At 40.8% G+C, this 26,495-nt stretch overlaps 2 protein-coding genes across 5 annotated transcripts in view; one reads left to right on the forward strand and one right to left on the reverse strand.

The window, feature by feature from the left end:
* GABPB1 (GA binding protein transcription factor subunit beta 1) overlaps positions 1 to 19,643 on the reverse strand; it is a 62,448-nt gene extending 42,805 nt beyond the window's left edge. For all 3 annotated transcript variants that reach the window (XM_037502468.2, XM_037502466.2, XM_037502469.2), the window contains exon 1: positions 19,428 to 19,643. The gene's annotated coding sequence lies outside the window, so the exon portion shown is untranslated. The remainder of the gene's footprint in view (positions 1 to 19,427) is intronic.
* Positions 19,563 to 26,495, forward strand: part of USP8 (ubiquitin specific peptidase 8) — a 90,529-nt gene continuing 83,596 nt past the window's right edge. The window contains exons 1-2 of one of the 2 annotated variants that reach the window (XM_037502463.2): positions 19,563 to 19,644; positions 20,556 to 20,716. The gene's annotated coding sequence lies outside the window, so the exon portion shown is untranslated. The remainder of the gene's footprint in view (positions 19,645 to 20,555; positions 20,717 to 26,495) is intronic. The other variant, XM_037502464.2, reaches the window with a different exon arrangement.

A 26,495-nucleotide genomic window follows, 5' to 3' on the forward strand; every position in this document is an offset into this window, starting at 1 on the left:
AAGATGTTGGTGACAACCTGTTTTTGTTTAAAATAACTTGATTTCATCATCATTCTTTAGTGATATTTCCACTGATTATGAAATTCTAGGTTGGCAGTTTTGTATGTCATATTACAGACATCATTTCTTTGTCTTCTGACTTCCATTCTTGCTGTTAAGAAATCACCTAATCTTTACTCCTTGGTTATCTTCCTTTTCTCCAACTACTTTTAAGATTCTTCTCTAAATCATTGGTTTTCTGCAATTTAATTATGATGTGTGTAGGTGTGGATTATTTTTATCCTAAGATTCATTAGGATTCTTAAATCCTGGTTTGGTGTGTTTCACTGGCTCTGTAAAATACCAGTCTTCATCTCTTCAAATGCCACATTTTCTCTCCCTTCCTCTGGAATTCTAATTAAGACCTTCCCTATCCTCTCTTCTTTTACCCTGTCTTCTATACTTTCCATCTTTTTGCCTTTAAGCCACATCCTAGCTAGTTTTATCTGATCCATATTCCAGTTATATTATTTTTCTGTAGTGCACAATCTGCTACAAATTACATAGGTAAAATTTTAATTCAGTTGTTATATTTCTATCAGTTGTATTCAGTTTGTTCAAATCTACAGTACCAATTTTTTATATAGTTTTCTGTTTTCAAGACTGTCATTTATTTCTGTAAACAAAAGTTGTCTTTTTTTTAATCAAGAGTCTTTTCATTCTAATATGTGAAACCTATGAATTTTTTTTGGCTGTCTGTTATTTCTGCTCATTCCCGCCCATGTTTCCTTGTCTACTTAAAATCTTTATTTTTTTTTTTAAGATTTTTTTTTATTTATACAAGAACTGGGATATAGTCAGAGGCACAGGAGGGTGAGAGAACTCACCAAAGACAGAGTGGGGAGCAGAACAGGCAGATGGACTGAAGACACTGCTGAGGGGAGCAGCAGGGGAGGCAGAAGAGGTCTGCCGCACCAGGTGGGTTTCTCCCTGGCCAGCCAGGAATCGAACCCGCATGCAGAGGCTGCAGACAGCTTCACAGCATGGCACACAACCCGCTGTGCCACTGGGGAGGCCCAACTCAAAATCTTTAAATATGTGCTAGTCACTCTCCTTGAAAAATTATTTGTGGGGAAGCCTAAGGTGAAGAAGCATTCATCAAAGAAACATTTACATTTGCTTCTGTCAAGCACATAAGGGACACTACCAGACTAACTAACCTAAATTAAGTCATGGATTAAGATTCCCTTACAGTTTTCCTTACTTTATCATGCAGTCGCAACTTTGTAAAGACTTTCTTTCCTTTCCCTTTTCTCCTGCTTAGCCCAGTGCCAAAACGACCTGCCTTAATGTCCAGATATCTGGTTACAAGGGGGACAAGGGAAGGGGGAGAGAGGTTAGTTCTAGTTCAGCCTTATCTCTTGTAAGGCTTTATATGTCCATTGCTGAGTAGGCTCTGAGTCTTGACTTCTGTCCACAATGCTTATGAACAAGAACCTAAATTTACTGATATCAGCAAATATACTCAGGGCAAAAATAGCTTTAGTTCTGCTAAACTCTCTCGATTTAGACTTACTTCTAGAATTTGACTTATCAGATTCCCCTATCTTCCCAGTTTTTCAAAGCTGTTAAGGTAGTGGTTTATACATTTTATGCAGGATTTTCAGTTTTTTCCCAAAAAGAGGACTGATCTAAATAATTTAGCCAACAATTACCACACACAAGATATATTTCCAAAGTAGAATTAACCAATTTTCCCAGTGTACTTGTGTGTGTGTGTGTGTGTGTGTGCGCTCATGTATGTGTCTATAGGAGGAGTCAAAAACACATCTAGGTTTTATGTTCTATTCCCCACTCTTTTTTCTGGTGGGTCTCTCACCCCCCGCATCTCTGGCCTGTACCCCCGTTCTTGTATGCATAAATAATAAAATCTTTAAAACATACACACACACCTATCTAGATTTTGACCTGGACAACTTGGTGAAAAGTGGGATTATTTACCGAAACAAAGATGGCAGAGTGGAATGTCTGGGAGGAGAGTCCAATGTTAATAGTTGGACCAGAGATCCTTCAGTTAGGTTATAAGTTTTTCATGGGGACAAACAAGACTATCTTTCAGGATTATTTGTACCCCTAAATACTTTGGAACAGTGCTATACACATAGTTGGTATTCAACTAATTAAGGTATACCATTTGGGCCTGATAGTTCTTTGCTGTGGGAGACTGCCTAATGCATTGCATGATATGGAGTAGCACCCTGGCCTCAACCCAGTAATTGCCAGTAGCACCACTCTCTCCCATTTTATGATTTTTTTTAAAAAAAAAAGGGGGGGTCTCTATATACTGCCAAATGTTGCCTGGGAGCAAGATTACCTGATTGAGAACTACTAAATTAAATGCTTCTTGAATTAAAGTTAATTTCTATGCACTATGCTATCACCATTCTTTCACGCAAGTGGACATATCAAAGATACATAAGAGATCCACAAGTCCATCCATGCCCAATTGTAGCCCAGTCCAATGCAGCATTTCTCAGATTGTGCTTCTCAAAGCTCCAGAGAACTTCAGAACTGAGAAAGGCAATGAGTAAAAGGTTAAGTACAAGAGGTGGAGGTGACAGAACATTACCCTCGTTTAAACAAAACCATCAACAATTGTTAGGAGATTCTATATATAAAACACTATTTGCATTTTTTAAAGCATTAAAAAAAAAACTACTACCAGTAAAATGCCTTCTATTCAGATATAAAATGGTTAAATTTTTAAATCTCAAGCAAGAATTACTTAACAGCTCTTTTTAATTGCTATTCCACACCCAAATCCTTATTAACAGAAACCCAGAACAGAACTACTAAATACATTTGCAAGTTCAGGCATGTGTGGTGTACTTTTATCTGTGCTCCTCTTTTATTTTTTTTGACACTAACCAAATAGAAATCAGGGAGAAATTGTATGAATAAATTAGGGCTTCAAAAATCAGATTCTAGCCTAGGGGTTAAGTCTCAGTGCTATCACTGCTACAGCCTGAGTTTAATCCCGGCCTGGGAGTTCAATCCCACATTGGCTCAGCAGACCTCTCCAGTCCAGCACACTGCTCCTAGCACTGTATTTCAGTAAATCCACCTGTTCTGTGCCCCACTCTGTCTCTGGTGATTCCTCTCAACCCCTACACCTCTGGCCTACACCCCTGTTGTTTTACCCCCCAAAAGAAAAAGTAAAAAATTTTTTAATCAGATTCTGAAGTACAACTCAAAGGAAATTTTAAACCCTAGTTAACATAGCAAGAGCTTGTTTCAGGCAGTATCCACAATGCTATGACTCTGTTTCTCCATTAGATTCAACCTTTGTCTTATTTATATTCAGTTATTCCCAAATGTACTATATAAAAAAATACTTTTATGCTCTACTTTAAAATTCCCTGAGCCGGTACTAATACTATTTTAAATATTACAGTATAATCTCATGTACCCTTAGATCACTTCCTTATTCAAAGCTATTTTTGTTTCTTTGAATTTCAGGTAGCAAAAGATGTAATAAAATTGGAACCAAAAGTTCCTACTTCTCACATAAGTTATGCATTTCTCAGATAAGCATTTTCTATTTCTCTATCAATATTCACTATGCATACCAATGTGCCTATCTGACTGCAAAAGTATGATGTCATTACAAAGCTGTTCTCCATAAAACCTAGAATATAACTCTTAATACTTAGCCCTACTCTACCCCCCTTCCACCTTCTCATCTTTATGTCAGTAAGTAATCCCACTTTTCACCAAGTTAATTCAGTCCAAAACTGGGTGTCATCTTTGGCTCCATTTCTTTTTTAATTTTACTTTATATATAGTTTACATCATTCTTTCTGTGCAATGCATGCTTTCACCTCTCAGGTGCAGACCCTGCAAAATTCCCATCACAATTCACCCGTGCACCATCACCCTAGTACTTTATGTAAAAACACATTCCCTCCCCTTTTTTGATCCCTCTCTCCCCTTTCCTTGCAGGGTGTCTCTGATTAATGGTTGCCCGTTAATTTTGCTTTTTAATTTATTATTATTTTTTTCCTGGTCCTTTATTTGGTTCCCCTACATTCCTCCTATAAGTGAAACCATCCGATATTTTTCTTTTTCCGTCTCACTTATTTCACTGAGCATAATCCCTTCCAGCTCCATCCATGTTGCTGCAAATGGCATGAGTTTGTCTTTTTTGATTGCCGAATCGTATTCCATTGTGTATGTATCTACCCAAAGGACACAAAAACATTAATTCAAAAGGATACCTGCACCCTTATGTTTATTGCAGCACTATTTACAATAGGTAAGATATGGAAACCACCAAAATGGCCAAAACTAGATGACTGGATCAAGAAGATGTGGTACATATACACAATGGCTCCTCCTTTTTTAGACACTGGCATCTAATACATTGGAAAAGTTGTAATCTAAGGATAAAAAACATTTATTGATGACTCTAATATTTACGTTTAAGGATAAGCTCCCTATCTACAACAAACACAATGAGAAGTGGGGAGTAAGCATTCCTCAATTACTGTGTCCACAATTTCTCACCCACAAGCCAAAAACTCCTGTATTCTGGTGAAGATACCAGCCTCTTTACCTCTCAAATTAGAAAATGGGAGCTATTTTACTCCTTCTCTCTCATTTTTCTACATACACTTGGTCAACAAGTCCTATAGGGTCTACTTCAAATCTTTCTCTTGATTTCCTTTTTCAACAGGCAATACTTACATGTAGCTCAAAAATCCAAATACAGTAATATATACTTTGAAAAGCCTTAATTGAAACATTTACACTATACCCATCATCCTCCCAGCCACAACCAGTAACCACCTCTACTAGTTTCATAGGTAGTTTTTCATTGTTTCTACAATTACCAAAAGATGGTATTACCACATACACTGTCCTGCACTTGCTCTTAACGCATACTGGAAAGATCTTTTCCTATCAGTTCACATAAAGCTACCTCATTTTTTGTACAGTTGCTTAATATATTATTGCATGATTATATCTTAGCTTATAGACACTACTGCTATTATAAGCAAACTGCAATTAGTAACTGCATAAATGGACTGTTTAATTTCATGTAACTATAGGATAAACACCCAGAAGCAGGATTGCTGGGGCAAAGGTAAACTAATCATTGTAATTTTGATAGATACTGCCAAATTATCATTTTTATTTATTTATTTTTTTTATATATAGAGGCATGTTTTTTTGTATTTATTTATTTGTTTGTTTGTTTGTTTGTTTGTTTGTTTTTGTTTATACATGCACCGGGTACAGTCAGAAGCGCGGGAGGGTGAGAGAATTCACCAGAGCCAGAGCGGGGAGCAGAGCAGGCAGAAGGACCAAAATACACTGCTGAGGGGAGCAGCAGGCGGCAGGAGAGGTCTGCGCGCCATGTGGGACCCTCCTCCGGTGGCCGGGGAGCAGCCGGGGATCGAACCGGCGCCGCAGAGACCGCGGGCAGCTTCGCAACCCAGCGCTCAACCGCTGCGCCACTGGGGAGGCCCCTTATCAAGTCATTTTTAAATTACTTTTCTCATCATTCTCTTTGCCACATACTTATAAGGCACAAATAATACAGGTACTCATGCTTACATTAATGAAGTACTCCCTCAACTGACCTCCCACCTTCTCTACCCATTGTCCATCCTATTGTCAAACTGATCACTACTTTTAATATTTTTGTTACGTTTTTAAATATGCACTGTAACATTTTAATTTAAAACTTATAAGGATGACTGAAAAGGTTAAAGTTCCCTCTGAATGATTATCCCTATTCTATTACCAAAACACAATCCTCTATCCACAACTCAAGAGTTAAGCACTATTTTCAGTTTAGTATTTATCATGCCAGACCTACTATTTGCATGTATATATACATACCCTCTCCTAAAAAAAAAGTATTGTTTGGTTTTTTCTTATTTGTAAATACTATCATATTTACTGCTCTACAATTTATCCTCAGCAGTACCTTTAGTCATATTTTTAAATCGTAACATTATTCCAAAAGTACTAATATACTAGTTTACTTGTTTATTTTCCTACTTATGACCAGTTTTTTTTGGTTTATTTCTTCACTATTCTAAAGAATGCTGCACTTGCTTTTCTTTTTTTTTTTTTAAGATTTATTTATTTATGCATATTAGAGCTGGGGTACAGGCCAGATGCAGGGGGTGAGAGGATCCACCAGAGACAGAGTGGAGAACAGAAACAGGCAGAATGACTGAAATACATGACTGAAGGGAGCAGCGGGTGAGACAGGAGAGGTCCGCCTCGCCATGTGGGTTTCTCCCTGGCTGGACGGGGATCGAACTCGTGCTACAGGGGCTGTGGATTGCTTCACAGTGTGGTGCTTAACCCCTTGCGCCACCAAGGAGGCCCTGCACTTGCTCTTCTTAATGCAACCCGGAACTTACACGTTACCTGATACACATATACATATCCAGGTTCCTCTAATGCAGAAAGTAGACAGATTCATTGAGAGTAAGCATTTTATTTATTTTTTAAAAAATTTATTTATTTTATGCATACAAGAACTGGGGTACAGGCCAGAGGTATGGGGCATGAGAGGATTCACCAGAGACAGAGCAGAAAGCAGAACAGGCAGATTTACAGAAATACAGTGCTAAAGGGAGCAGCAGGCAAGACACGAGAGGTCACTTCTCATGTGTGTCACTTCTCTGGCCGAGGATCGAACTTGTGCTGCATTGGCTGTGGTAGCTTCATAGTGCTGTGTCTTAATCCCTTGTGCCACCAGGGAGGTCCCAAGAGAGTAAGCATTTTAAATTAACAAGTTGCCTAAAACAATTTATACCTCCAAACTGGATATATTAATTTATAATCCCAACAATACTTGGTAGTACTTATTATTTCTTCACACTATAGCCAATCTTAACATTACTGAGCTTTTTAAATTTTTGCCTGTATTTTTTTTAATATATATCTTTCAAATTACTAATGAGATTGCATATCTTATCAAATGTTTGTTAGTCACTTATATTTCCTCTTCTGAAAATGCCTACTCATATTCTTTGCCTGTTTTCCTATTTTTCTGTTTCTTTGTAGGTGTGCACTATCTATACTTGTAGTTTATTTTATATGATCAAATATTCCTCCCAGTCTGTTTTTTTTTTTTTTTATAGAGGCATGCTTTATTTATTTGTTTGCTGGCTTGTTTGTTTTGTTTATACATGCACTGGGTACAGTCAGAAGTGCGGGAGGGCGAGAGAATTCACCAGAGCCAGAGCGGGGAGCAGAGCAGGCAGAAGGACCCAAGTACACTGCTGAGGGGAGCAGCGGGCAGCAGGAGAGGTCTGCGCGCCACGTGGTACCCTCCTCTGGTGGCCGGGGAGCAGCCGGGGATCGAACCGGCGCCGCAGAGGCCGCGCGCAGCTTCGCAACCCAGCGCTCAACCGCTGCGCCACCGGGGAGGCCCTCTCCCAGTCTGTTTTAAAAGACCATATTTTGAATGTTGTCATAAAATCTTGAGCTATGGTTTACTCCAATTTACTAAAATATCTTGATTATATCTAAATCATGGATATAATCATGGTTCCAATTACCTATAGAATATAGTAGAATTTAGCTCTATGTTTGTATAACTTGAAGTGAAAAATAATTTAAATAATTGACCACCTACCATTCTACTTTACAAACGTAAGTCCTAAAATTAGTCTGAAATATGAGTCTCCCTTTTCCTCAAAAGGTCTCAATTCTCAAATGCGCTGCAAAAGGGAAAAGTTTAATACTTAAAAAGGCTTCTTTTTGTACAACATAGCCCATAAATATAGAACAACTTCCTCTAGGGCACAACTGAGGAAATAGCAATATGTTTCATCACTAGAGGAAAAACTGGCTGCATCTGACTGGTTGAGAGATGATCTCTCTACCTCCCATGTGGTAACTTTGTAATAAGCAATTTTGATTGTATATAATTTTCACCTAATTGCATAATCACTGAATAAGTAGTGAGTTCAATGCACTTCAGATCTTTAAGCATATGGTCAATGCCTCATCAATACACCACTTTCCCTTTGGATCTATACTCCAACAATACAGTTACCTACAATAACCCCCACAATACTATTCTATCTCATAATACCATTCCTTTTATGTTAATCTGCCTGAGAGGTCTTCTCCTTACCCCAGTACCTGACCAAGAATTCATATCCTTCCAGCATCCAGATATTACCTCTTTCAACAAATTCCCCTCATTGTGCAATTAGCATATGGTTTCCGATGATATGTTTACAAACTCTCCTCTCTCATAGGGCTCAGGAATCCAGGCAGGGTCTATCTTATTCCTATGTATATTTTAGTATCTGTTTCTAGCACACCACTCAATAGTTTGTTAAATTAAAAAAGTCCTCTCTAGCTAGCACTAAAAACCTGCTTACAAAAACTGAAATCACAATCTTTAACTGAAGATATTTTATACCTAAGAGAATATGTGCACTATTAAAAAAAAGGCACTCAATAGTTCAACTTTTCAGTTTTAAGTGGATATACACTACAGATCAGTTTTTCACATGGTGTGTGTCATCATCCATTAGCAGACTGTGAAATCATTTTTAGTGGGCTAAAGCCAACATTTTAAAAAACAGCACATATCAAATGTAGTAAAAGTCAAGTTTCATGAAACCTTTGTTCCTGAATATATAAACACACACACAATAAGACACATAATGTAAAAAAATAAAATATATTTTACTGTGGGTCACTATAAAAATAATTTGAAAGCTACTTTCATAGTTGCTAAATGGGTTCAGAGCCGCTTTAAATTAACAAAATGATGTAATCAAGGGTGGATTCTTTGATAAAAGACATCTGAAGCATAATCTGGTTCCCTACTAGCTCTCTAACTTTTTTTAAAAAAAGATTTATTTATTTATGCATACAAGAGCTGGGGTACAGGTCAGAGATGCGGGGGGTGAGAGGATCCACCTGAGACAGAGTGGGGAACAGAGCAAGCAGACTAACTGAAATACACTGCTGAGGGGAGCAGTGGGTGAGACAGGAGAGGTCTGCCTAGCCATATGGGTTGCTCAATCGAAATCGTGCTGCAGAGGCTGTGGATTACTTTATAGTGCAGTCCTTAACCCCTTGCACCACCAGGGAGGCCCTCTCTGACTTCTTTTATTACTCTCCTTTATTCATTCTGCTCTAGCCATAAATTTTAGTAATTACTTGAACAAGCCAAGTAAGTTGCCACTTCAGGGTCTTGCACATGTTGTTTCCACTGCCTAGTAAGTCCTTCACTTAAATTGCATACTTTACTCCCTCATTCCAATACACCCAAAAAGGGAGGCTTTCTCTGACCACCTAAAATAGCAACCACCTCCCACCATGCTAACCCCTTATCTTTTTACTGTCCTCATTACCACCTGACATTTGTTTACTGTGCCCCTCCTCCTACCCCACCCCTAACAATGTCTGTTCCAAGAAAACAGAGACTTTGTCTTCTGTTTTGTTCATTACTATAACACCAGAGATTACAACAGTGCCTGGCACAGGGCAAAGATTTCTGAATAGGCTTTGACAAGCAAGGAAAAGGAAAAGGAAGAACACATGGAGTTGTGCCTGTGCGTGGTATATTAGGGCAAACACTAGCTAGAAAACGTTAAGGGCTAAGGAGTAAGGTTGAGGAAGCAGAATGTAATATAATAAGAAAAAAGTTTGAAAGACAAAAAGTAGACTTTGGACTTTATCCTGTAGACAACTGGGAGTCATTCAACATTTTGAGCAAATGGTGATCTATTCAAACATTTATTCAGCACATGTTCAATTCACTTTGTTTGGCACAATGAAGAGAGCAAAGATCAATAACAGCACATGGTCTCTCCTCTGGTTGCTCAGTTTAGTAGCAAAGGGTTCAAAACTAGTTTTAGGAAAATTATTCTGCCAGCCATATGAAGGATGCATTTGAAGAAGGAAACTCTGAAGTTAGAAAGAATAAATAATAGGCGATGCAAAATCCCAGCACAAACTGATATAGTAAAAAGTAATCTAAAGAACTCTGCTGTCTAGTGGATATGAAAGGAGAAGTATGCATCACAGAAAACTTTAAAATTTAAACATGATGATGGTGAAACTAAAAAATAGAAAAGATTGGGAAGTTAGGTAACACTAAATATAAAAATGATGGAAATTCCTTGAGCTTCCCAATGGAAATATTCAGTCAACCACTGGAGATACAGAACTGGAGGACACACACTTAGGAACCACCAGCATATACAACAGCCACCTGAGAGAAGACAAAAACAGGGGAGCAGAGGGCTAAGTACTGATGGGAACAATGACAGTGGTAAAAGGATCAGCAAACAGCAAAGGAAAAAAAAGTGGTCATAAAGGAAAACCAGGATGGTATACTATCATGACGGGCAAAGGAAGAATGTTAAGCAGCCTAGGTGTAAATCAATAGTAATACATATGTTGGTTGAATAAAGTCAGGATGAAGTAAATGCCATCAACAAGAAGCAATATTCTCACAATGATATTACAAGACTGCAGTAAATAAGGAAAAGCAGCAAAAGAGCTGAGAGTAGCAACTGTGGTCTTAATTTTGAAATAAAAAGGAAAAGTGAGGAAAATTGTTGGAATGAACACAGCAGTTCATCAAAGTTGTTATTTTTTCTCTCAAAATATGACAGTCTGTATATACCTGAAAGGACAGAAAAAACATTGCAGATAATGAGTTAAGTGTGAAAGCAAGGGTTCTAGAAAAGCAAAAGATCCTTTCCATTCCATTTTACAAAATAAAAGTTATCATGGTAGTAATAAAAGAAAATATTCAAGCTTAACTTTTTTTCCCCCAATTAAGTAGATATCAATGGCATCTTTTGGGAAAGAAGACGTGCGACAACTGAAAAAATAGGAGATTAATAAAGTGCCAGGAAGGAGCAAAGGTCCATTGGAATTGCTCAGCATAAATTGACAATATCCAAGAAATCTTCATAACTATCTACCTTTCTACAGAAATAATGCTGTGGCCTGTGAGGGGAAATTAGAGGCAATAGATGTCAGAAAGATTTGACAAACAGGGACCCCAGAAAAATATAAGTGATTCATCTGTCAAATTCAAGCTCTATCTAGTGAATACAAGAATAAGCTAAGGGAGGGAAACTGAAGTCCCTATGAACAGAATGAATAAAGGAACAGAGAGGTAAAGCAAAGATCAAAGAATCATACAAGTTAATTAAGATATAAGGGAAATTTTTTAAATTGATCACTTACGCGTGATTTGGTGTGGTCTGTATGTTTCGTGTCTCCCAAGTATGTTCTATGATAAATATTTCTATCCTGAAATGATGGTATTAGGATGTGGGATCTTTAGGAGGTAATTCATTAATTAGTAGGTAATGAATGCAGAACCCTCATGAACAAGTTTAATACCCTTATAAAGAGACCAGGGAGCCCCCTTATCCCTCCCACCATGTGAGGACACAAGAGAGACAAGGCTGCAACCTGGAAGAAGGTCTCACCAGAACCCAACCATGCTGGCACCTTGAGCTTAGACCTGCTGGCCTTCAGAATGTGAGAAGTAAATTTCTATTGTTTATAAGCTCTGGGATTTTGTTACAGCAGCTTGAAGAAACTAAGACACTGTTTTGTTGTTGTTGTTGTTTTTACTGGTTGAGTATGTGACAAGCACTGTAGACACAAAAGAGTAGAGAAATGAGAAGGGGCTGCATATCCAATAGTATAATCATGAGAAAGACCTAATTCCTAAGTGCAGTTCTATAATTAATATTATGACCTCGGGCAAGCATCAACCTCAGTTTTCACATCTACAGAATGTCGGGGCAAGTTAAAAGAGAGATACCAGAATGGCCTCCACTCAGCTCCTTTAGACAATCACTGCTAGAGTAAACCAGCATAGTAGAAATACCTTCTCTCTCAACTGTAATGAGAAAGAAAAACACTGTTTAGAATGCACAAATCTGTCCTAAAAAAAATTCTACACTATGCAATAGATCAACAATACTGTTGAGTGTAGCATATTTTTTAATCAAAGGAAATGGAGAGGCACATTTTCTGTTATCTTCTTTTTTTTTTTTTTTTTTTTTTTTTTTTAATTTTCTAGAGGCATGTCTTATTTATCTATTTGTTTGTTTGTTTGGTTTATACATGCACTGGGTACAGTCAGAAGCCGGGAGGGCGAGAGAATTCACCAGAGCCAGAGCGGGGAGCAGAGCAGGCAGAAGGACCGAAGTACACTGCTGAGGGGAGCAGCGGGCGGCAGGAGAGGTCTGCGCGCCATGTGGGACCCTCCTTCGGTGGCCGGGGAGCAGCCGGGGATCGAACCGGCGCCGCAGAGACCGCGGGCAGCTTCGCAACCCAGCGCTCAACCGCTGCGCCACCTGGGAGGCCCCTGTTATCTTCTTTTTAATATTTAAATCACCATGGATTAGAAAGCTATACTAACATGAAAAAGTGTGTTTCAATAGTCAAGTAAAACAGGAATCAAAATTGAATAAATATGCTACAAATTCCTAATTGCAATTTTAAAATCAAAAAAAGCTCTGAAACCCAAAACTTAGGCTTTAAAATGTAACCTGAACTGACATGAAGCTATTGATATTCTTCACTTAACCCATTTCGTGTAAACGTTTACATTTTGCTGCAGAAATAGTAATGTGTTTGAAGGACGATAATTACATTAGACTGTTGAAAGATTTCATGACATTATTACCTTATCTAAATCTAAAAATCATTTAATTCCAAAATCTATTAGACTCTAGGGCTTTGTACAGCGGACTATTCCTATAATTGCTAACATTTACTGAGCTATTAACTTTGTGTCAGACACTGTTCTGATTATGGTACATGCAATTACAATTACTCAGCCAGCCTCTCAACCACCAAAAGGTAAGTATTATAAATATCCCTTTTTACAAAGAAGGGAAACTGAGGCACAGAAAAATTTCCTAAAGGCACATAGTTAGGGTGACTAAGCCAGGATAAATACAACATTTAAAATAATACACATTAGATGAAGAAAACATAACAAAATAGAGAACTACGTAGGGTAGGATGATAGGAGTCAGTGACAGTTTTCTCTGTTCCACTATTACTTCTAGAATGATAAGGAATCAAACTTTAAAACAATATGAAACACTGGGCTCCCTGGTGGCGCAGGGGATTGAGCACTGCACTATGAAGCAATCCACAGCCTCTGCAGCACAAGTTCGATCCCCGGCCAGCCAGGGAGAAATCCACGTGGCGAGGCAGACCTCCTGTCTCGCCCGCTGTTTCCACTGTGTTTCAGTCAATCTGCCTGTTCCGTTGCCCACTCCATCTCTGGCGTGTCCTCTCACCCCCTGCATCTCTGGCCTGTACCCCAGCTCTTGCATGTATAAAAATAAATAAATCTTTAAAAAAAAAAAGAAACACTTCATGCACTTACAAATTCTCATTTATGTGCAATTATTAAATCAGCTTGCATAAACTGCACAATATAAAATCCAAACTTCTCAGTTTATGCTGTTTAATTTTTTATTTTTTTTATTTTTTTTTTTTAAAGATTTATTTATTTATACAAGCACTGGGTACAGTCAGAAGCGCGGGAGGGTGAGAGAATTCACCAGAGCCAGAGCAGGGAGCAGAGCATGCAGAATGACCGAGGTATACTGCTGAGGGGAGCAGCGGGCAGCAGGAGAGGTCTGCAAGCCTTGTGGAACCCTCCTCCGGTGGCAGGGAGCAGCCGGGGATCAAACTGGTGCTGCAAAGGCTGCGGGCAGCTTCGCAACCCCGCGCTCAACCACTGCGCCACCGGGGAGGCCCCTGTTTAATTTTTTAATAAAAATATCTTAATATCCCTTTAATTACAAGTAACACACAGTAATATTTCAATATAGAAGTTAGAAAATTTGGATATAAACAAAAAGAAAATAATCACCTATAAAAGTACATTCAGAAATAACCACTTAACAATTTTTTATATAACCTTCCAGATGTTGATTTTTTTTTTTTTAAAGATTTATTTATTTAATTATACAAGCACTGGGTAGTCAGAAGCACAGGAGGGTGAGAGAATTCACCAGAGCCAGAGCGGGGAACAGAACAGGCAGACCGATGAAATACACTGCTTAGGGGAGCAGTGGTGGCGGCAGGAGAAGTCTGTCGCGCCATGTGGGGCCCTCACTGGCGGCCGGGGATCGAACCGGCGCTGAGGAGGCTGTGGACAGCTTCACAGCCCAGCACTCAACTGCTGCGCTACTGGGGAGGCCCCAGATGTTGATATATTTTAACCAAAGTGGAATTGTGTTTTTAAATCTACTTTTTTCTTTCTTTTTTTTAAATTTATATATGCATAGAAGAACTGGGGTACAGGCCAGAGAGGTGGGAGGGGAGGGTGAGAGGATTCACCAGAGACTGGGGAGCAGAACAGGCGGATTGACTGAAATACAATGCTGAGGGTAACAGCAAGCCAGACAGGAGAGGTCTGCGGCACCTTGTGGGTCACCTCCCTAGCTGGTGATGGAATTGGTGCTGCAGTGGTTGTGGAAAGCTTCATAGTGCTGACGCTTAACCCACTGCACCACCAGGGAGGCCCCAAATCTACTTTTTTCACTTCCCTATAAAAACCAATACATTTCTTCATGTCTTTACCTACTTGTAACATTATTTTAATAGCAAGGCAGTACCACACTCTAGAGATCTATTTTAACAATTCTGTGAAACATTTAGGTAGTTGCCACGACTTTAAAGTATGATGATCCAGTCACTAGATTTGGAGACAAACTGTTTGTGTTCAAGTACGTTACCACTTACTTAACTTTGCTACCTTGGGCAAGCTACCTCATTTCTCTAATGTCTCAGTTTCCTCTTCTGAAAAATGGGGATATTACCTATTTCACAATTACTAAGGGGATCTAATGTTATTAATACGCAGCTTTTACTATAAACAATGCTATGACTGGGACCATCAGCTCACTTTTGCACACAGTTTTACTTTATCAAGGTAAGTTCCCTTAAATGGTAATTTCCATAGCAGGAGATAGGCCCATTTTTAAGGCTTTTGAATCTGTCAAATTACAGCTTGCCTCAAAGTCCTCACCAAATAGTCTTGCATAATATTCATCCAAGGTGAACACTATGAACTATGATCGAGTTAAGCTAACCAATTAATTTCACTCAATTAAGTTTTGCTCTTCAGCTTTTGTATGTGCAAACCTAGACATATTTCACAAAATCTCAAAATTGTAGGTAACTGGCACAAATCCTTGTTCAACACATCAATTTCTCTCCCTTAGAGAATTCAAACTTCAAAGTTGTCGAGGGGACAGCCCACCACCCAAAAACAAGGAATCTTTACTGTTTGGAGGAATTTTTTTCTAAAAATGTTGAAATCTGCCTTGTTTTAACTTCTATCCATTAATCCTAGTTGTTTTTGGTCAGATAAACCTGAACTGTGTGTTAGACCTCCAAATACCTTGACAGCTATCCTTAGATGAGCTTTCCTTCTTTAGGCAAACACCCATTTTGCTCATTTCCATTCCCCCCAAGGTCAGCATCCCCTAGACATCTAAAGTTCAGTGATTTTTAAACCTCAGTGTCTATAAGATCCTATCGTGCTTAAGCTTGAGCCTGTGTTGTTTTGTGGTTTTTTTTAATTAGCTCTCCAGGTGATTCTGATATGATTGAGAAATGATGCAAGATCCCATTTACAATATATTATGTTACCTAAAAACTGATCTAATAGCCCATATATTATACAAAACCAGTCACAGTAAAGTAGGGCTAACACATTTTTTCCTATGTGGTCTTCTACCAACTCCAAAATAACATTTTTTAATGATACCTGTTTCAATTCATATTAAATGTACAATCAGTTAAAATGATCATCTTTTTCAGTTTCTATTTGTGTGTTAGCACTTTTGCAGAAAGTTAGGGCCTAAACTTCAAGTTTCTGCAATTATTCCCATTTAAAAAGAAAACCAGGACTAAGTTTTATATTTTTATTTCCAAATGTATTATGTACATATGGATTTACTTTCAGTACAGAAATCACTTCATCCTCCTCTACACTTTTGTCATAGACATACTTAGCCCAGATAAAAGTACACTAGAGGGCCTCCCTGGTGGCGCAGCGGTTGAGCGCTGGGTTGTGAAGCTGCCCGCAGCCTCTGCAGCTCCGGTTCGATCCCTGGCTGCTCCCCGGCCACAGGAGGAGGGTCCCGCATGTCTGCTGCCGCCCGCTGCTCCCCTCAGCAGTGTACTTCGGTCCTTCTGCCTGCTCTGCTCCCCGCTCTGGCTCTGGTGAATTCTCTCACCCTCCTGCGCTTCTGACTGTACCCAGTGCTTGTATAAATAAATAAATAAGCAAATGAATAAATCTTTAAAAAAAAAAAAAAAAGTACACTAGAGTTCAGCCAGTGAACTGACAGCTGATTATACGAAAGTATCTTCCCTGCACACAGCACTGCTGACAACACTGAGGAAGAGCTAAGATTCACCTTTTAGAGAGCATGATGGAACAATCCCCTTTAGAAAAGCTAACGTTAATTACACATCAGAGCTGCCATAGAAACATGATCAGTAGTTGGAAAGCTATGGGGCCAAAGAAATAGCACTGATTAGAAAACTAAACTGCCAAGAACTTTTGTTTTTTTAATGTTTACAAAGAGCTGGAACCCATCAGTGAGTTGACCTACATTTGCACAGATACGATCCCCTCAAAATGAATTCATGATTCAAAATTTCATGTAATGACCTAAATTCCTTATGAGGAATTTTGTTGCTTTATCTGTTACTAGTTTGTTTTGCTTTATCTGTTACTAGTTTGATGAACCAGGTACTTAAGGGTAAAAAAAAAAAAAAAAAGTTCTATTGGTGATGAGGGCTATTATAAACATTTAGAGATTGGGGCAGGGATGTGTGTAGAAGGAAAGACAAATCAAATTCAAGTAACCAATATTCAATCAATATTTATTTTCATTTGAACAACAAAAATCAAAAATATACCTGGCATTTTCTAACAATTACATGAAGAATGACCAGATGCTTCCTGTTGATGGAACAGTAGAGGGCTGACAGAATCATTCTAGAGTTCACAGAAACAACTGGAAATGAATTTAGCTTCATTTCAAAATCAATGAACCGAAGTCAGGCCTCAAATTTTCACATTTATCATACAATTGCCTCCCGAAACCAGAAAACTCAAGACTGATTTAAAGAATAGGGAACTCTTAACAATAAGGGTATGTATATTTACTACAAAAGTATAATATCAACTACGTTATCACTAGAGGATTCCTTTAAACCTGGAGCTCCTTTAGTGCTTTCTAAGTGTCCTATCTTCAAAAATTACATTTACAGACTTCACAAGCATACCTAGTATGGAATTCAAGTTTTACTTATGTACACTAACAGTTGTGGGATTAAAAATTAAGTTTAATCACTTAAGATATTTTCAAAGTTTCCAGAGTCTCCAGGATTCGATGCAGCTTGTGAAATCTTTATTCATGTTTTTGCAGCTCAATTCCAAAATTTTGGGAAAAAAGTTGGGTTCTATAAAAAATTAAGATTCAACCTGCTTATCAGTATTTTTTTTAATGGGTCCCTTTATAATATGGAAATTTCACTTGTATGGTAAACTGATAGGACACATTTCTCAGCTTAAAAAAAAGCACACGTGTACAGTGGAGGTTAGGTAGTGTGATAACACAAGATTGTTAGAAGTAGATTTAATAATCCAGCTGTTCTGTAGTAAACCAGACATTAAAAAGACCAGCAGAAATGCAAAACAATGTCACTCTTGCCTAATATATAAGTGGCTTCATGTTAAGTTTTTATTTTTCGCTAGATTTTGGGAAAAAAAAATTTTAAGAAAAATAAACCTATCTATAGTTTCCTTAAATTAAAAGTTTAAGACTGAAATTGGATCAAATCTGATGGTTTTATATCAGTGAGAAAAAAATGTAAACCAAGTTGGGTGGGTCTAGATGTGAGAAACTATGCAAAAAGAATTTTTGATCAACGACTTATGCATCAATGCCATTTTAAATTCTGAAATAGCAAATAACTTGACAAGGATCATTCACTGACATCAAACCTTTTCCCAGATAAAAACTGTGCTTCATTCAGAAAGTTTCCTTAGTTCAAAGCTGGAGCCAAAAGGTAGCAATATCCAGGCCTCAGGCTTTATTTAAGTCGGTGAGACAAAATTTAAACAAGTTGGGTGGGTCTGGGAGATAAAAGCAAACTATGCAAAAAGAATGTTTAACCGCTGACTTCTGCACAATAAATAACAATGCACCTTTAATTCCCAAATGGCACATAACTTTTACATGGGTCATTTACTGACTGCATCAAGCCTTTTTCCAGCAAGAACTTGAACTTCAAAAAGTTAACTTGCCTGAATGGAGACAGCAAATCAGTGTCCGGAGAGAGCACCTAAAAGTATTTCCTCCTTACCAAGCCCCCTTCCGAGGGACTGTGGTCTCGGCCCCTCTTTCTGAACAGAAGTCAGCTCGCCACAGTCCAATCGGCTTTAAAGCGAGCGTATGTGTACTGAAAACAAGCTGCAAGTGGGAACACACACACAAAGCAGGCCCCGACCATTCCTTTGGTTTCAGTTTCCACGCTGCACCCCGAGGCCAGCACGCTGACTCCACCGGGCAGGCGCTTCCACGAAGCACGCGACCTGCACCCCAGGGCACCCCGGTGCCCCCCGGTGCCCGGGCAGAGCTGACCTGGCACCCTGCTCGACTTCTCTCTCTCCCCGGGGCGCGCACCCGCGGGTCCCGAGCGCCAAGCCCCAGGTGCCCACGTCCCGGGCAACCCAGCGCCGCCGGCTTCGCCCCCTCGGGGCCGCCAGTCCCCGCGGCGGAGGCAGTGGCCGAGGCGGCCCCACGCGGGCCGGGCCGGGCGCGCCCGGGGCCGGCCGCTCCCGCCGCCCCGGCCCGGCCCAGCCCGGCCCGGCCCCGGGGGCCCGGCGGAGCCCTCAGGCCGCCAGACAAAGAGGCAGGCGGCTCCCGGGCCGGGCCGCGCCCGCCTCCCTCCGCCCCCCGCCCGGCGCCCGCGGAGCCCCCGCCGCCCCGGCCGCCCCCAGGCCCACCCCGGGGCCGCCGCTCGGGGCCGGGCCGGCGGGGCGGCCGCGGCGGGCCGGGGCCGGGCCGGGGCCGGGCCGGGGCCGGGGAGGGGGCGGCGGCCGCCACCATGTCTGCCCGCCCCTCCCCGGAGCCGGGTGCCCGCGGACAAAGCGCGCCGGCCGTGCGGGCGGCGCGGGCGCCCAGGCCGACCCCGCCGACCCCCGCGGAATAAGCGGGGCCGGGAGCCCCGGAAACCCGGCGCCTTAATGCAATAAACAGGAAATCGCGGGGATGATCTGGGTTCCGGGGGAAGTGGAATTATTTTTTACCAGCGAAGAGATCAACTTCCACATCCGGTGGTAACAGGGCCCTACACAGACCCGCACTGACCTGGAAAAGCTTCGGGAGCGGCGGCGGGGGAGCGGCGGGAGGTGGTGCGGGGACCCGCAGGCGCCTCGTTCCCGGGCGGGCTGACGCGGCCCCGCTACACGCGCCGCGCGCCGGCTGCACAGGGCGCGATTTTCCGAAAATGCCGCGTCTGGTCGGCGCCCAAAATCCCCACCGAAAAGTCCCCCGTGCTGCGCGCGGAAGGACACATGGTGTGCGAGTGAGTCAAAGCTCCCAGCATCCCTCCCGGACCCGGCCCCGGCTCGGCCTGCCCGCCCCGGCCCTCCTCAGCAGACCCCGCTCCCGCCCACTCCCTGGCCCCGTTCCGGCGGGAGGAAGGGGGCGAGGAGGTCTGAGTTGTGTTTTTGACGGAGAGGAGGGAAATAGGCCATTTGTGGAGCGGCGGCCACACAAAGAAAGCGGCGGAATGATCCGCTCTCCGCGGCCGCAAGTCCCGGCTCGCCCGGCGCCTGCGCGGCATGGGGGAGGCGCTGCGGCCGGCCATGTGCGCCGCGGAGGGGCCCGGCCGGCGCGGGCCTTCCCGCGTCTTTCGGGGCGCTGGGGAGGCGGGGAGCTGAGGTGCGGGCGCGGAGCCCCGTGGCGCCCCGATATGGTCGCTCGGGGGACTGGGAGTCCCGACGTTTGGGGAATTAAAGTGTTCGGCCTCGCCGAGTGCTGGGACGCGGAAGGGCGGTTGTGGGGCCGGGAGTGAACTTCAGCGGCCATGGCGCCCGCTAGGCCGCGCGGGGCGGGAGGCGCTTTTGGGAGGAGGAACGAAGTTTGGCCTCCGCTTCGCTTAAGTTGGGCAGGGAGGTTTATGATGAAGACGTCCAGATTCCTGGAGCCTTTTCTTTTTTTTTTTTTTTTTTTTTAACATGCTGAATGTTTCTGATGTTTCATTGACCATTATAACTGCTCGCTGAATTCCCTGGGATAACTGTCATCGCAGGGAGAGATGTTTTTCCGAGGCTGGAAATCAAGATTTTTGTGATTTTTTTTTTTTTCCCCCTCCTCTTAAGAAATAACAAGTGTACTTGGAGATGGTGACTGGCAAAGTATAAGCATTATGAATTTAATTTACATGGTGGTGATTTGCTGAGAAACCTACACACATTGGTGTTTTTTTAACAGGAGCCTGGGAGTGATTTACCCAACCTGCTCATGTGCAACTCTTGCATCCTCTATCTAGGAGTTGGGAATGTCTGAGGCAGCAACCAAGAGTTTAATCCAGGCAAGCTGACAAACCTGAGCGAGAGCTATGTTCCCTCCTGATTTTGTGTGGCTTCCGATAAGTAAGCTTTCCCCTTTTATCCTTTTGTCATACTGATGTAGTGAAGATCTGTGAAAGGTGTGTAGCTTATTAAATCAGTATGTCTAGAATAGAAGCAAAGTAGATGGCATTTGAGCCATGTTCTGATAGTTTCATAACTTCGGTTGATAAATATAACTCGTATTTTATGTCATGTTCTTTTAACATTGAAGTTATTTGAACAGGCCCCTAGTGATTGCTCTAGAATCCTTACCTTCATTAATTTTGTGCTGTAGAATGCAAACAAGGAAATAGGTATCTGTCAGGTTTATGATGAGGGTGAATTGCTGAATACTTAAAATCCCTTGCCTTGGAGGGAAGAATGTAATGGCACTGGAGAAGCAATTAGCTTTAATAAGAGAATTTAGAAAGCAGTACATTAGGAAGCAAACTCTGGAGTTTGAAGATACTGCTCTTTCAGAATAGAATGCCTAGAGGTTCCTGAAGAGAGAGGTCTGGGGACTTTGATGCCATATCTGAAATTTTGAGAATCGAGAGGAAACTTTTGAGAGATACTAGGGAGAAGCGTTGTTTATGATTGCATTTGTATTTTAGATCACTCTTATGGGAAAATTGGACCCATGGGAAACAGTTTGGACAAAACAGTAATCTGAGAGAGCAGTGACATAAACAAAGTGGCAGGAAGAGTGAAGAAAATTTACCAAAGCCATTATGTAGCACTTGGCAACATGGTTGACTGGATTAGGGGAATGATTGAGAGGGAGCTGTCAAAGATGAATGAGGTGTGTGAGGTGGGAGGGAAGAATTATAATATCTTTATTGAGATTAGAGATTGTTAGAGATGGAAGAAGGTTCTGTTTTAACTATGTAGAATATGAATTGCTTTAGAGCCAAGGAAGCAGAAATAGGTAATTAGATGTGTATTCATTTAAGTTGTGTCAGTGACACTCATCTTGTAAGTGGTTCCTTTACATATGCCGGGATAGATGAAGCAGCGATAAAACCATAAGTTTTCTGCTGCTGTTTTTAGTGAAAGGGACAGACCAGAAACAAGTTTTACAAAAGAGGAAAGATAATATCCAATGATATGTTCCATGAAGAAAATAGAATGGTATTTGGAGAAAGCGTTTCTTTGCAGGAAGAGAAGAGGCAAAACTTTGGTGGTTGATCCAAAATGGTCTCACTGAGAACGTTTTTTCTTTACCAAGACATAAATGGCAGTAAGTTAACAGCAGTATTTAAGGCCAAAGGAAATAGAAGGTAAAATACTAAGGTGACTAAGAGTTTGTTGTGTTTAGTGAGGAGTGTAGTATGACCAAAGTCTAGAGAGCAAAAGAAATTTTAGAAGATGAAGTCTTCAACTTTGGTAAGTTTAAGTGCTCTAGAAGCCAGCTGTTGACGTAGTTTAGGAATGGAGTAACATACATAGTATAGATAAAGTGGGTGATTGAAGATACAGTTTGTGATTGGAGCTGCTCTGTTTTGCTAAAGAAACAGAAACGAATAGTGAAGAAAAGAAAGGGATCGGAAATGATTCCTAATTTGGGGGCATGGTTGTCTAAGTCAGTACCTTTTATAGTGAAAAAAAAAAGAAATTAACTTTGCTGTCTCTTTTTTGTCCCATATATCCAAAAGTAGCATCATTTCATATGTGATCAGTATGAGAAAGTATCAAATACTTGCTATAAAAAAGTATTAAAGACTTTTAATACTTTTTTAATACTTTTTTTACATTCCTTTTTCATGACTAAGGAAGCAGATTTGTATTTTACGTTTACAACTTATCTCAGTTCTTGATTTTATAAAATTTACAATTGAAAAAGATTCACATACCTGTCATTCCATACATACAAAAAGTTTGCAGTAATTGAGTTATGTATCAGATTTTTTAAATCTAATTTTAAATTACAGTTAAGATTAAAATTTCAATTCCTAAATTAGCCACATTATCTACTGTACTGGATAGTGCAGTCAAGTGAAATAGATAATAGTGGAAAATCAGGCTTAACAAGTTGTGTGGTGCAGCCTGAAAGGTCTTGGATACCATATTAAAATACTTGGATTTTATCTTAGAGATAAGGAGAACAATGGGTGGTTTTGACCTAGGGTGCAACACCATTGTGCTTGAGGCTAGAAAAAGGCCACTAGGTGGCCAGTTGATGACTCAAAATCAAGAGCAACCCGTTAGTTTATTCCCCATGTTCCAGACTCTGATCTCAGACCTTCAGACTCAAGTCTGATTTTTATCAGTGCTCTAGTCTAGTGCCACTAAAAGGATGGTCCATAGGCCAGTTGAGAAGAATAATTTACACTTGATCTTAGCCAAAAGGCCGAGAAGCGATGAGAAGAATAATTTAGAAACTGGTATAGCAATTCACATTTTATGTGTAGGCCTAATACAAAATTGGGGCCTTATAGTTTCCTTTTCTGGTAATTTTTGTACTTTATGAAAGTGTGTTTTTTAACCACATGTAATTTTTCGGGGGCCTCCCTGGTGGCTCAAGGGGTTAAGACGCAGCACAATGAAACTCTCTGCAGTTACTGCAGCATGAGTTCGAACCCAGCCAGGGAAGTGACCCACATGGCACAGCAGACCTCTCCTGTCTCACCCGCTGCTGCCCTCAGCAGTGTATTTCAGGCAGTCTGCTTGTTCTGCTCCCCACTCTGTCTCTGGTGAATCCTCTCAACACCTCCCCCCCCCCAACATCTCTGGCCTGTACCCCAGCTCTTGTATGTATAAATAAATAAATCTTAAAAAAAAAAGAAAAAAAGAAAAACTATACATCCACAATATTGGCTAAAATGACAAGAGTTGGAAAAGTTGAAACTACACTGCTGTGTATAATGTGACTACTTTGTAAAATTTAAAAATTTGACGAATAGTTTTGGAGGAATAATACTTAGGAATGGTTCAAAGAGCTTCTGGGATACTAGTAATGTTCTGTTTCTTTACCTGACTGGGGGTTATAAGGATGTTTACTTTGTGATTCACTGAGTTGTAGCTTTTTGGATGGATGCACTGTATTCCATACATTTCATGGTTTAAAAATTTTGCTCAATTTAAGTTAGAAAAATATTTCTGGACCATGCTGGCTGTACATTATCAGTTATTCCTTAGTTGACCGAGACAATCTATATCTGCATTACTAGTGTGAAAGAGTAAGAAAGGCCTGAATTCTGGGGGTGGTGGTGGTGAAGGAGAGGAGAGACAGATGCAAAAATAACTGTAGAACTTAAGGTGGGACAAGCAGGTGAAAGTATAGCAGTAGTAGGAGTAAGGAGCCCCAGGTTCAAGTCTTAACTGGGTTTTAGTCTAAGCTCTGACCCTTCTGGGCATGACTCCTCCCTTGCCTTTTCATTTTTTTGCCTGGGGGTGAGGGTAAGAAATAGTTGATTAGACTGATGTCTGTTTCCTTTAAAACCTTTTGTGAGCTATTAAAATGCCATATAAAAAAAAGTCTTCTTGATGTCTGATTCAATGCGAGGGCAAGAGAGGAGTTAAGGATGATTGCAATTTTGAGACTGAGCAGTGGAGATGATACGGACAGCGTAAATGAAATGAAAAAAATCAAGAGAAAGAAGCAGATCTGGAGAAAGATGACATTCAGTTTCATACATGCTGAGTTTAGGATCACGCCAAAACTCTGGTGGGACTATTAAACAGATAAAAGCTTGAGATTTGGTATTCTGAAAAAAAGTCAGAATTGGTGACAAAATTAGAAGTTCTCCACATACGGGTAATAATTACAACAATGGGAGTGAGTGAAATCAGTGGGAGAGAATATAGAAGAGTACTAAGGACAGAAGGGGAGAAGTAACGGAAAAGAAGCTGGCGTTTACTGAGCATCTATTAAACTGCCAGCTGGTCTACACTTCTTATCTTATCTCAGTTACTTCCTTCAAATTCCAAGGGTAACCGATGTAACCTCATTTGCTATACTGATTCTGGAGACTAATAAGATGAGGAACCACCGTTGTTTTTTTTTTTAAGATTTATTTATGTATTCAAGAGTTGGGGTACAGGCCAGACATAGGGGAGGGTGGTGAGAGGATTCACTAGAGAGAGTGGGGAACAGAACAGGCAATCTACTGAAACACACTGCTGAGGGGAGCAACGGGCAAGACAGGAGAGGTATGCTGCACCATGTGGGTTAGCTCCGTGGCCGTGGATCGAATTCATGCTGCAGTAGCTGCGGAGAGCGTCATCGTGCTGCATCTTAACCCCTTATGCCACCAGGAAGCCCCAGGAACCACCATTTAAAAAGTGCTTGACTCCAATAGTACATGGCAGCATTCCTGGACAGCCAGGTGTCTCCTACAGAAGCCCATGGGAAGAATTTGAGTCAATGAAAGATAAGCCTAAGGAACAACTGTTGAAGTTTTGTGATTTGTGATCAAGAGTTCCTGGAACAAGTGCAGTAGCACCCGATTCATTGTGCTTCTGGGAGAGTGGGTAATCAAACATTTGTGTTCTCTACCTCTGGCAATAAGAAACAAGTCAAGATGGTAACTAAAAATCAGTGCAATTAAAACAAAGAGATATAAAATATCTTCCCAACCAGGAGTTTTGAATCTGAAAGCTTGAAAAAGAAGAGAAAGAGGCCTAATTCTTACAGTGTGATTCGATGTTGTTTGCTGCCTTGTGTAGAACTGTCTTGAATGTCATGAGTGATGTGGGTCTCACAGTGAGAAACACTGGAATGGTATGTAATTTTGTTCATGTTTACAGTACAATTTCAGTCACCTGAAATTCTAAGGGAAAAGATCAAGGTGACTTTGCCAGCCAAGGTCACTAAAACTTTGAAATGGAAGGTGATTTCTTTCATCTTTCCTGTGCATGTCTATTGAATAATAGCAGTATGTTGGCAAAATTTAGACTAATCCACTGTAATCGATGAAGAAGACTACCCCTACTAGTTTCATTAAAACTTTACTATTAAAATAATATTTTAACATTAAAGAAAAAAACATTTGACATTTACTATGAAAATAACATTTTAACACCACACTAAAATTATTGGTTTCTTCCTGCATGATTTTAGATTCACAGATGACTAATTTGTAGATTTTAGGCAAACAAACCACTGCAGAATTTTAAACTGATTACAGGAGCATGATGTCATTCATTCATTCTTTCCTACTACTTCTTTTTGACTTCTAGAGAAGTCCTCCAGTGAACCAGTGGAGGGAAACTTTTTTTTTTAGATTTATTTATATAAGCACTGGGTACAGTCAGAAGCATGGAAGGGTGAGAGAATTCACCAAAGCCAGAGCAGGGAGCAGAGCAAGCAGAAGGACCGAAGTACACTGCTAAGGGGAGCAGCGGGGGCCAGGAGAGGTCTGTGTGCCATGTGGAATCCTCGCCAGAGGCCAGGGATCGAACCGGTGCTGCAGAGGCTGCGAGCAGCTTTGTAGCCCAGCACTCAACCGCTGCGCTGCCAGGGGAGGCCCGGAAACAAATTGTTTGTCAACGTAACTGATCTCACTATTTCCCAGAGGCACTGATTTCCAGGAATTGATTAGGCACAACCACGTCACTCAACCTTATAGTTCACATCCGAGACTTAGTTGCATTTTGGAACACCTTGTTTTCTTATTCTATTTTAAGGAAAATTGCATATAATAGCTATTGTTGAATTACAGCTTCCAGCCAGATTTTTAAAAATTATTTCACCATCAGCTGGTGAAAACCTTAAACTCATAACTGCCTTCTCTCCAAGGTAACTGCTGCTTTTATTTTCTTGTGTATTCTTCCACAGCTTTTTTCATGCTTATCTGTATAAGGAAATTGTTGTATTTCC

The sequence above is a fragment of the Talpa occidentalis genome, unplaced genomic scaffold (genome assembly GCF_014898055.3).
Source record: "Talpa occidentalis isolate TD23 unplaced genomic scaffold, MPIMG_talOcc4v2.1 talOcc4.11, whole genome shotgun sequence".
NCBI classification, from domain to species: Eukaryota; Metazoa; Chordata; class Mammalia; order Eulipotyphla; family Talpidae; genus Talpa; species Talpa occidentalis.